This window comes from Alosa sapidissima, chromosome 20 (genome assembly GCF_018492685.1).
Source record: "Alosa sapidissima isolate fAloSap1 chromosome 20, fAloSap1.pri, whole genome shotgun sequence".
Classification (NCBI taxonomy): domain Eukaryota; kingdom Metazoa; phylum Chordata; class Actinopteri; order Clupeiformes; family Clupeidae; genus Alosa; species Alosa sapidissima.
Window position 1 is genome coordinate 4,396,298 of NC_055976.1, and position 11,826 is coordinate 4,408,123.

Here is an 11,826-nt window from a genome sequence, read left to right on the forward strand (position 1 = left end):
ACACCTGAGTCTGGTTTTTCTGACGCTGAGGCAGTTTTGTCTGAAGATGACAGATGTTTTTCTGAGTCTGACACCTGAGTCTGAGGATGTCCTAAAATGAACACCGTACAGGGGGCGGGAAGCACAGTCACAACTGATACGGCCAGCCGTCGTGAAACGCAAGCGCGAATTTTTAGTTCTACGATTTCGTCGACTGCCTTACTGCAGCCAGAGCTGAGTTAGACATTAACGGAGGCGGTTGGTGAACACGAGAGCTAGTGAAAAGAAGAGTTCGTTTGATTTGTTTCAGGTAAGCCTATTTGCTTCAACTATATTAGAATGAAATACATTATTTTTGCTTTCATATAATTTTAATGGATCCTGTTGACGTTTACGCTACTTTAAACTGATCTTGGACAATTAGCTAACGTTAGCTTTTGGGGTAAGCAAGGGTTAATGAAATGTTAATTTTAGCCATGTACAAATTAATTTAGCAACGCTTTTTATCCGAAGCGACTTAATTTGGTCAATTTACTTGTTACTTCAGGGCTAGTCTCCCTTAGAGCAACTTAGGCTGAGATTTTAACTCACAATTTCCAGGCTAGCATGCTAGCCTGATTCCTTAACGCTACCGCATCCTCTGTAAGCCAGAAAATAATTGAGATGTGTTCTATGTAGTGAGATACGTGTTTGTATGTTAAAATAATGATTTTATACAGTTAGCAGTCTAGGCGTGTATCCAAGTATCAAATGAATCATGCCTTCTCCCTCCGCCCCCGTCTCTTCAGCCCCAGGACTGAGGCGTTCAGGTGGCGTGACTGGCGTGCCCTGTCTGCAATCCTCCCTTTCAGTAAGGTAAGTGATAAGTCTTGTAGCACTGTTTAGCCTATGTTTCTGACATTTAAAATTCAAAAACCAAAATATATTACATAAAGGTGTTATCAGGGATTAAAATTCTCGTTTGTACGACGGACAATCGTCATTTGGAAATTCGAATCCCCGGTGGTGCACTCGTAATCAAAGATAACGGTCTCTCTAAAAGCTGAACGTGGAACGCTGGATACATATTTCACTCTAGAATCTTTCGCCCTCAGCGTGCGCCATCTTGACTACATAGCGGGAGGGAGCATTTTCAAACTCGTGGTAATCGTGGTTGAGAAAACTGAAGCAGCAGCAATGGAAAACACTTTACAGAGTTACAATCTAGTTATAACATAAACAGTGACAGATTCTTTGTAGTGCTGCAGCGATTAGTCGACTTATTCGACGTATTCCACCATGAAAATTTACAGAGCCGTATAGACCGGTTTCAGGTCCCTAACAATGGAACGAATTGGGATGTTGGCGAGTTATTTATGTTGTGAGATACGTGTTAGTATGTTAAAATAACGATTTTATACTGTCAGACGGGTATTCAAGTATCGAATGAATCATGCCTTCTCCCTCCTCCCCAGTCTCTTCAGCCCCAGGACCGAGGCGTTGAGGTGGCGTGAATTCGGCGTGCCCTGTCTGCAATCCTGCCTTTCAGTAAGGTAAGTGTAAGTCTTGTAACACTGTTTAGCCTATGTTTCTGATATTTCCTCAAAAAACAAAATATATTACATGAAGGTGTTATCAGTAGGGCTGTAACGATATATGATTCGAGCCCGAAATCGCGACATTCATATCCACGATACTGTGTCGCAGTGTGAAAAGGCAGAATCGCGACACACCCTTTCTAGTGTTTCACGCACTGCTTTGCAGCTTACGCGGCGCAAAAGCAACCCACATCTCCCGCTTTACTTATCGGTAGTCTACGTTGTCCAAAAACAAATAAATAAATAATAATTTCATACCTCTCCTTGCTTTCATTGTAGACTATGTGTGCAACTTTACCAAACATTATATAAGTAAACCCCCTCTCCTTGCCCCGTTCTCTCTCGCGCTCCCTCCCTCTCCCTCCCTCAACTGCTCAATGAACACGCGCGACTTAAATAAAACATTCACAATCGTGAAAGCAAGGACGCATAGAAGACGACTAGCTAAATTACTATTAAATCCGCTTAGCATCATTAGCTATCATTGCTGCACATATTTGTTTAAAACTCTTGCATTGAAGTTGACTGATCATCTCAATACCAACGTTTCCCAAAAGGGCCTGTCCCAAGGAGAACAAGTATTATCTTGAAACTTCAACACACATGGGGAAACTGAACAGTCCAATCAGTAGACTATGATAGGCTAAACTAGCCAACTATGCTACTTTGTTTACAACATTTCCAGGCTTCAACCAGACAGCTGAATTAAAGAGGTAGAGTTGTAATAAAAAATAGTAGGCCTAGGCTATAGGCCAATCTGCATAAAGTGTGCTGTCATAAATATCAGTCATTCAGAAAAATATAAAGGATATAAAATAAAAGATATTTAATAAAATGTCTGTCTTCAGCCCCAGGACCGAGGCGTTGAGGTGGCGTGACTGGCGTGAATTCGGCATGCCCTGTCTGCAATCCTGCCTTTCAGTAAGGTAAGTCTTGTAGCACTGTTTAGCCTATGTTTCTGACATTTAAAACTCAAAAACCAAAATATATTACATAAAGGTGTTATCAGGATTAAAATTCTCGTTCGTATGACGGACAATCGTCATTTGGAAATTCGAGTCCCCGGTGATGCACTCATAATCAAAGATAACTGTCTCTCTAAAAGCTGAATGTGGAACGCTGTTTTTTTGCTTAACCCTTACAAGCCCGACCATTCTAATTTCGTTAAAATTTTAACGATGACCAATCATCTAATATCTCAGCTGTCCAATGACTGATTTTATTTCTGAGATCTTCCCCGTAATGCTGACAACATAAGCTTCAATTTGATATGATTGGTTAAGGGGTTTATGGCGCGAAATGTTTTGGATACTTGAAGATGAGTCGTGAAAAAAACTTTTCACTTCAGTCGTACATTTTAACATGGACCGCCAGATGCCACCTGCACTTCGTTGGAGTTTACCTCGACTGGAAACCACACAGCTGGATAAACTGAGGTAATATATATTTTACATCGTTTCTAGTTATGGTTAATCTTAATTTGTAGTCATAAAATCATGTTATTTGACAGTAATATGCTTTCTCATCAGCGTCAACATTATGGCATAGCGGGGGCTAAGTGCATCGTCATGTAACTTTAGCTAGCTGCATTACTCTGAACTGCTTGCAGTATTCTCGTTTGCTTTTTATATCAGTTATTTTCATTTGACAATTTCATTTAAAAACCTGTTAGTATATAACCTGTAAGTAAGTTTGTTTTCTAGTACCAATTTGCTTGTTAGGTAAGCATTATATTGGTAAGTCAGTATAGCATACCAAAGCTGAATAAATCAATGGGCGCCGCGTTTCTAAGTTGCGTTCTCTTACATGAAATAAGTTGAGCGATATTTTTACTCCTCTCAATATGTAGTTGTAGAAAACAAGATGTGAAATCACGGATTCTGTCAGAAATGTAGTGCTAATTAACGTATTGCCTCTCATCGGGTTGTTACCTCGCTAGGCAGTTTGTAGTGAACTGTTTTACCTTGCTTCTAAATGCCAAACATCAGACGTGCTTGTCTCAACATTTTCTAAGATGGCATGACTTGATATTCTACTCTTCTCAATATGTAGTTTTATAGAAAACATGATGTGAAATCACATATTATGTCAGAAATGTCATTATTGCATTTAAGCAGTTAGTTACTAGGTGAAATGTAATCTGTCTTTATCTTAATGCCAGCCAGGCAATCAGATTTAGGGTAGCTAAACCCATGTGTAATAAAAATGACTTTTCATACTTCTAAATATTTTTGAGTTACTCAAAATGCTTCAATAGTTTAGGCTACCTCTTCTTGTGTATGTATGTGCACACATATGTAGTTTTGTGATTTTATTTTTTTAATTAATAAATGTATTACATTTGTATGATTTTACTGTTGTTTCAGATGGAGGATGACAAGACCTACACAGACCTCCTTGCAGGCCTGAAGAGGTGGCTGACTGCTGATGAGCTTGCGCTCACAATGTTGAAGACCATGTGAGGATGGAGGAAGAAGGTATAGATTTAGGTGGCGTGCGTAGGGTGGTGTAGACTGCCACTAAAACACTGAAATAGACTTGTTATGTTGATTTTTATGTTGTTGTCCCAGGCATATGTGGTTTTACCAACCGGAACGGGTGGGAGGTTGTGCTTAGTAGGCCGTTGTATGCAAACACACAGTGCAGGGGCATGGGACGAAGAGACCCCAGAAGAGTTTCACAGTTTTCTGGGATTGATCATTGACATGGGACTTCACTTCCCTCCCTAATATCCATTGCTACTGGGGAACCAAGTCTCTGAAGGGATCAGGGAGCGTTGACCAAATGAGAAATACATATTGTGTACACTTTTTCTCCATTGACATTGCTGTTTCAGTAGTTTCTTATTATTTCAAGTTTGGCAATGCAGAATCTGGTGTTGAACCTAGGTTCGGTAGCTACAGCCAGAAAGATTTTGGCGAAAATCTATCACAACAGCTGGCAGGCATTTCCGTCAAAATTTCAGCCTCGCCTTCAGCTGCTCCAACTACTACTCTGTCATCTTTTCATCAAGTACATATTCCTGTACAGCAGGAGCCAAAGAAAAATGGTTGGCTTTGTTATAAAAACAATACATAATAACACTAAAGTAGCTTGTATGGCCTGGAGTTTAGCGGTAGGTGACTGCTTTTTTGGTAAACAAAATTGCTGTCAGATTTGGCATTCTACAGAAGGGGATGCGTTTCGTTATGAGTCATAGGTCCTCTGTGTTTAACCTTCAGGTTCCCCACCCCACCTTTCCCTATCCTCCTCTGTGTGTGTGTTTGTGTTTATATGTGTATGTGTTTATTCTCAACAGGCTTGTTCTATGTAATCCACTTTCAAATGTTTAGACACATTGATTTTTGAGTGATGTTGAAGTTGATTGTATTCCTAGCTTTTCATAAATAATACATTTTATAGATGTATATCATTTTCATATTACACTAATTTATATAAGGAAGTTGTATCTGTTGAATCAAATGTATTCTATGTCTCTTCAGAATTGATCTTCAATAAATATACAGTATACTTACTTCCTGTATTACTGGTAAGGTACATGTTTTTCTTTTATATATCATTATTGTTGACTAGCATTTGCTTATATACAAATAAATGGTTTATTCTTATGGACCAAATAAATCTAAACCATTGTGTCTGACTTCATTATTAGTTTTTATGCATACTTTGATGTTTTTGGTGAGAAAGAGAATGTGAATTCTGTCAACATTCTAAATCCCGTTTCCTGCATTTTTTTACACTTATCACTTAATTTATCATAACTTTTGAAAGGTTAATGATATTCCAATTCAGTCTTTTTTGTTAAATAGCCCACAACTTGCTGCACATGTCATACACTCTATATTTTTCTCTATCTCATATAGAAATATGATGAAAATTCATTTTTATGCGAATGAAATTCAATTTTAACGAATTTCGGTATACATTTGGAGAGGATTTTCAAAGACTGTTCATTACTATATCAACATTACCATATGTATTTTACATCATTTGATAGAACTGACCCTTCTGATTACAATGGTATGTATATCCCATTGATGGTATGTATTATACTCAAGAAATAAGGTTTTTTGTGTAAGGAGGTCATCCAGCACCAAAAATGGAATGTTCGGCACGGGCACGAAAGGGTTAAATTGTTTGAACAGGGATAGAAATAGACGTTCCACTTTGATTTCTAATTTGTACCCTCCATTTTCACATTTTTCAAATTTTCTTGTTCCAAGACTAAGACTTGTCATCTTTCTCAAACAAGATTTTTACATTTCCAATCTAGTGGAAGCATTACACACTGCATCACAAATCATTCATTCTCAAATTCAACTCAAATCATTAACTATCTTGATAATGTTGAGTAATGTCATTTTTGTAAAGGAAGCATTAGCCAAGGATTGTCATGTGTGCTGATTTGCCTTTCTTGTCTCAACAGGGGCAGTAAGGACAAGATCCACCCACCACCCAGTGCATGCTACATATGTGTGTGTAATAAATTGAGAGGGAAAGTGTGTGTGATAAATGAAATTTAATAAAGTAAGTAACATTTTGAATTTGTGCTTCTTTTCTGAAATACATTAGTACAAGGTTTTGATTTTTAGATAATTTATTCCAAGATGTTGATAATTTAACACTCAATATACATGATCAAACTACTGGCTACTGAGTTCAACTAAGGGGTATTGGATGTTACTGTTTAAAAAGCTTTATTAGTAATCCTTTATACATTTGACAATCTTAACTTTTTAAAGAAAAGCTTGAAATTCTGAACAAATACTGTAACTCCTTGATTTGTTAGTGACATTGACTATATAGTACAAATGGGTGCCAGACGTAAAATGAGCTGGTCCGCATTTGGCCCAAATAAGGGCCGCAATCGGCACTATCGAATACTCATCTGGTCTGGATCTGGCCCAGATCATTATGATAAAGTACACATTTGGCCCAAATAAGGGCCGCAATCGCCACTATCGAACACTCATCTGGTCCGGATCTGGCCCAGATCATTATGATAAAGTGCACATTTGGCCCAAATAAGGGCTGCAATCGCCACTATCGAACACTTATCTGGTCCGGATCTGGCCCAGATCATGACGATAATTTGCACATTTGGCCCGGATCCGCCAAATAAAAAACACATCCGGTTCAGAGCCGTCCCAGAGCTGGGCCAGATCATGAAAACGGATGCGGAACGGTATTGGCCCGTTGTGCCAAAAGACACCGGCCCAGGTCCGTTTTGCGAATCCGGCCCAGATCTGAAGGTGGATCTGGGCCGGATCCGGGCCAAATACATTTTGCTATCTCATCTAGGCCTACTGTAAATCCTCAAATTATGGCAGGGGTCTTTTCTTTACTTATAGGCTGCACATGCCTTTATTTAATTAAGCATTATTTACTTTTTATTATAGGCTGCGCAATTGTGCATCTTAAGCCTCTCGCAAGCTCAAAAGAGGGCAGCACGCGACTGATCTTGAGAGCGACGTGAGACCCTTGGTGTAAATATTAACTTTCAGTGTTTTACGATGTCTTTGTTAGGCCTACGTTTAATTAAAAAGTGTTTCTTGCGTGCGTTCATTCTCTCATTCCCTCTCCAAAATGTTCCTGTTCTATGCTGATCAAGTGCATGAACCCAGCATTGGTGTGCGCATCACATGAATCACAATTGAGACAATAGATTGACCATCTTGTACAACTGCAAAGCCTTATCATAGGCATGTATACATTAATGACATGAGAAATGGAAATTATAGAACGAAAATGACAAATTAGGCAGTTGGCTAAACGTTTTAAACTTGCGCAAAACTGATGAACCCAGCATCGGTTCGTCGCATAAATCAAAACACAAATTGAAGCAACACTGACCATTGGACAATCCTACCACAAAACCTTTCCATAGGCATTCAACGTTTATGACATAAGAAGTGAATTATGAACGCATTTCATCACACCTGACAATTAAACGGAGCTGTGGCTTTTCGCGATTTGACTGATTCTTGAGGTTTCAGCGCAGTGTTGACTTGCATGCGCGTCTTTTTAAGATGGTGAGCGTAAACGAAGGAAAGCCCTCTAATCGGACGGGCAAGACTGACAAGTAAACCGTGCAGTCCGTGGCTACGCGTAGGCCTATGTCAAACAGATGCTTTCTCTTCGATCTCCACAAATTAAGCTAATTCCTCAGCCGTTTGAATAGCCTAAATTTGCGTTTGGGTGGTTGACGTTTTAGGCCAAAAAAAATTCAGATATTAGGCATAGAAATCACTTAGTCCTGTTGTACTGACCCTTCCATTCCCAAAAATATGTATGGTCTTTTAGATTTTGTGTTGAAATTCATATTTATTCACTAATTAGTTGTGGTAGTGACTAAAATTGTCATATGGTGTGACATGAAAGTTATTGTTTGTAAAATTATAATGGGGTATTTTGTTTTTAATGTGAGCAATGTATTATAATCTTCTATTATCACTTCATCAAGATCTAGCATTTCCTTGTGCAAATTTATTACATTTTACAGTATATTTCATCAATACACAGAGTAAGGCATATGTCCTCAATCTTTCAATAAACGTCATATTCATTTTGACATACCTTGATATAAAAGAAAGAAAATGCTTGTGACTTTTGCTGACCCTATTTTCTATCTGTTCCATTGAGATTTGTATGATATAGACCCCAAAAGCCTTTTTATTTTCATAATTTCTTGATGTCACACCAAATGATATGGTGTCACGCCATATGATAAATAACACCACAAAACAATCTGTTAATACAAAAATGTGTATTATATGTATTTCACAAGCAACAAAAGACAGTTTAAGAGAGGTATATCATGTAAAGGTTCACTTTTAGAAATCACAACTATGCAAAACAGAATGCCACCAAATATTGTATAGCTCTTGGGTTCCCTGAGTTTTTCTCTTCTCAATGGTGGGCTTCAATCTGAATGTTTGTAGTTCCCCTTTGAGTTTATTCTCTTTATATCTGTAAATTTGTTATCTGTTAACAAATTCAACAATTTATTCAGATAATTTAAAACGTTTTACTGCATTATAATCAGATTCAATTGTTGCAATTACTTATAGTGCTAAAGACAACATTAATATTACTGTTTTCTTTAACACCAGAATTTATTTTCTCAGACTACTATTGATATTTAGAATGTCAAATATGTATCTTTTGTATCCAAGGCTGTAGAGTGAGTGAGTGAGTGTGTGTGGGGGTGATTTCTGTGTTTTATGTGTGTGTGATTCGCAATACATGCAATAGTTGCACATCTTAAAGGAGAATTCCGGTGTGATATTGACCTAAAGTGTATTGAAACATGATACCGAGTGTGAACGTATGTCTCATAGCCCATCTCGGCTTGTCCCATGCACTCCAAAATCTGGCGCTAGTTAGCCGATACTACCAACAGCTTTTTCAATAGTGGTGCTTCGGCATCGAGCTAGCCATGCAAATAAATCACTGTTTTACACCCATTTACGAGGCTCAATGTATCTCCACACTTCATTGGTAGACTTCCGAGGGCCCTGACATTTAAAACGAGACATTGAGAACTTTGAAAAAGCACTGGTAGTTTACTTACAAGACGATTTATACAGACAGTATCTTCACGAAGTTTAGCGTTTACAGCCATCTTGAATTTAGTCACGATAAGTCGAGCAACGAGTAAGAATGAACAGGTATGATAAGGGATCAGATTCCAAAAATAATTCAGTGGAAATGCATGGATTCCAGTTTCTTCCAGTAGCAGCAACTGGAATCCATGCATTTCCACTGAATTATTTTTGGAATCTACTATATGATATAGGGTCACACCATATGAGGTTTCATGTACTTAGCATGACATTAAACAATGTGCTTTTATGCTAACATCCTAAAAACATGCTAACTGCAATATGACAATATAGTTTTAAAGGTAATATTGACTGAAAAGTAATTTTATTTGGGCATTTTTGCGTAAAATGCGTCACACCAGAAGACAGTGCAAAAGGGAACTGAAGCAGGAGTGCCGGATATACTTGATTTTTTTGAAAACATGAAGAGAGAAAACTCACCTTGTAACTTTCAGTGTCCTTCTGAGGTGTTGTTCTTTCTCCTGAAAGAAGGAGGACCCCTACTCCCCAAAGGTCTCCAAACAATTGCCCGTTTAAAAAAAGTAATATCACACCATATGATATCCATTTCTGGGACAAAGTGTTTTAGTTAAGGGTGGCTTCACAATATTATGCCTGAACTTTTAGTCAAGCAGACTCACAAGTAGGCATCTGGGTTATCAATATATGATTGAATAAACAGAAAATGAATTAATTTTCTTGTTTTTATTCAAAATCAAAATTTGTAAAATGTGACTGGGACAGTCATGCCATATGAGCTTTTTCTGGTTTGGCTGAAAATTGTGAAAAAATGGAAGATTAATCCCATGAATGCTCTGTATGTTCATATAAAACAGCATTTTCTGAACAATATCACCATAGTTTTTGATATATTTTTTATAATTTACCTATCTTTGACACATTGGACCAAAAAAAGGCCATGTCATGTCAACCACCCGTTTGCGATTAACAACGCGACAGACAACGTTGTTAAATAGGGTAATACTAACTTTGTTCCAAATTGATACATTCAAGTTGACTTTGCAAAGTTGTGTAGGCTACCGCGCCAGTTGAAGTCTGCATAAACAGTTATTGCACAAGCCACCGTTTTGATTTGCTTAGGGGAGATGCAGGCTGAACCCGTTTGAGGGAGAGAGGCGCAGGGAGAGAATGCGTGCTGTAGGCCTACACTAGCACATCTCTATGAAATAATGTAGCCTGTCAAGGCTAATCCATATTTTAAATAAGCAATCATGGAGACAAAAATAGGCTATATGAATAGGCCTAGGCCTAATGCAGGAATGGACATTACAGTTATTCAGTAACTGTAACGAATTAATGAAATTTAAATGTAGGCTACCTTTAGACTACTTCGTTTCCCAACAAAGTAACGAAATTACATTAATGACGCTATATCCCAAACATAGGCCTATTGAACTTAGTTTTGGTGGATGATGGACAGATGTCAGTGCCCTAGCCTAATTTACCCTCAGAAATAATTCGACATTGTCTTTATACAATATATTTAACTGGTCTAGACATGGTGTGGTCTATTGGGTTTCTCGTAATTTCAACATACAGCTTTAAAGAACAAATATTGATAACATTTTAGGATCAGCGCCATAGGATTCCTACGGTAGCCAGCGTCTGTGACGACACCTGAGCTTATTAAAATGGCGCCCATAGAGTCATAGAACGTACTTCAACATATTCAACGTATTTTCCAGCCAGTAATCCATCTTGCGCGTAGGTAAACACAATAAAGAATGGGAACGTAAATTGGATTATGTATTCTAAGTTGTAATTCCTCTGTATGTCCTGTTGGTGACCTCAGTGAGAAGTACTGTTAAGACGCTCTTAGCCGGTAACGAGTACTCTGGAGCACTCTATCTACGAGTGTTTTCACAACGCTCTTAAGCTACGATGGTTTCGGGAAACAGTCGGCAAATCTTAAGACGTTCGTAAGAGGGACTTTACGACGCTCTTAGGCTTAAGATGCTTTCGGGGAACTGGGCCCTGGTTATGTTCTTGGTTAACCCGAGGTTTCCGTTAACCACACCCTTTATAAGTACCACCCCTCCACTAACAATTTCTCCCAAGACATGTCGGCGTAAATGGATGATCCATACGACATTGGAGCGCAAATCGTGAGAGACTCTCTTCGCAGGGCGAGAGGTTTTAGAGACCGCCAGAAAATATATATAGCTTACCCGGACGACATTCTCTATGTCCAGCCGAGGGAATTCGTTATCTTTGTCAGATGATCTAGGAAAGACGTCTCATAGCAATGCCCGTACGTGGACATTCATGTATTCCATCGGTGATGCAAGAATACTGTATGTCCGAAAATAAATCGGACATAGGCCTACAGTATGCTGAACTGAGCAAGAATAGCCTGAAAATATAGCTGCAAGCAGCAATGAGGGGGCCAAGCAGTCAGTTCAGCAGTCCAAATTTGTCATGTAACTCAATGCGGTTGCATCAGATATATAGCATTAAGCAGTCACAGCAAGTTCCATGCCAAACAACCCAAGATTGGCTGAGTTACAAGGTAATTTCCTGTTTGGCGGCTTCGCCACCAATTTCGATTGGCTATTATGGCCAAATGGTTTTAGTTCGAAAGACAAAAAGCAATGCATTTGTGAGACATGCTCTGAAGATGATGTGCATCAAGTTTGGAGTCAATC

The 11,826-nt window shown here is 38.6% G+C and overlaps 1 long non-coding RNA gene across 4 annotated transcripts; it reads left to right on the top strand.

The window, feature by feature from the left end:
- Window positions 1–120: 120 nt before the first annotated feature.
- Window positions 121–6,100, top strand: LOC121694760. 4 transcript variants are annotated; one of them, XR_006025885.1, is made up of 5 exons: window positions 121–289; window positions 768–834; window positions 1,434–1,517; window positions 2,405–2,482; window positions 5,983–6,100. It is a non-coding gene; the product is annotated as an uncharacterized LOC121694760 (long non-coding RNA). The 4 variants fall into 4 exon arrangements; XR_006025882.1 differs by having other exon boundaries at window positions 1,434–1,511; XR_006025883.1 differs by having other exon boundaries at window positions 1,434–1,506.
- The last annotated feature ends 5,726 nt before the right edge of the window (window positions 6,101–11,826 follow it).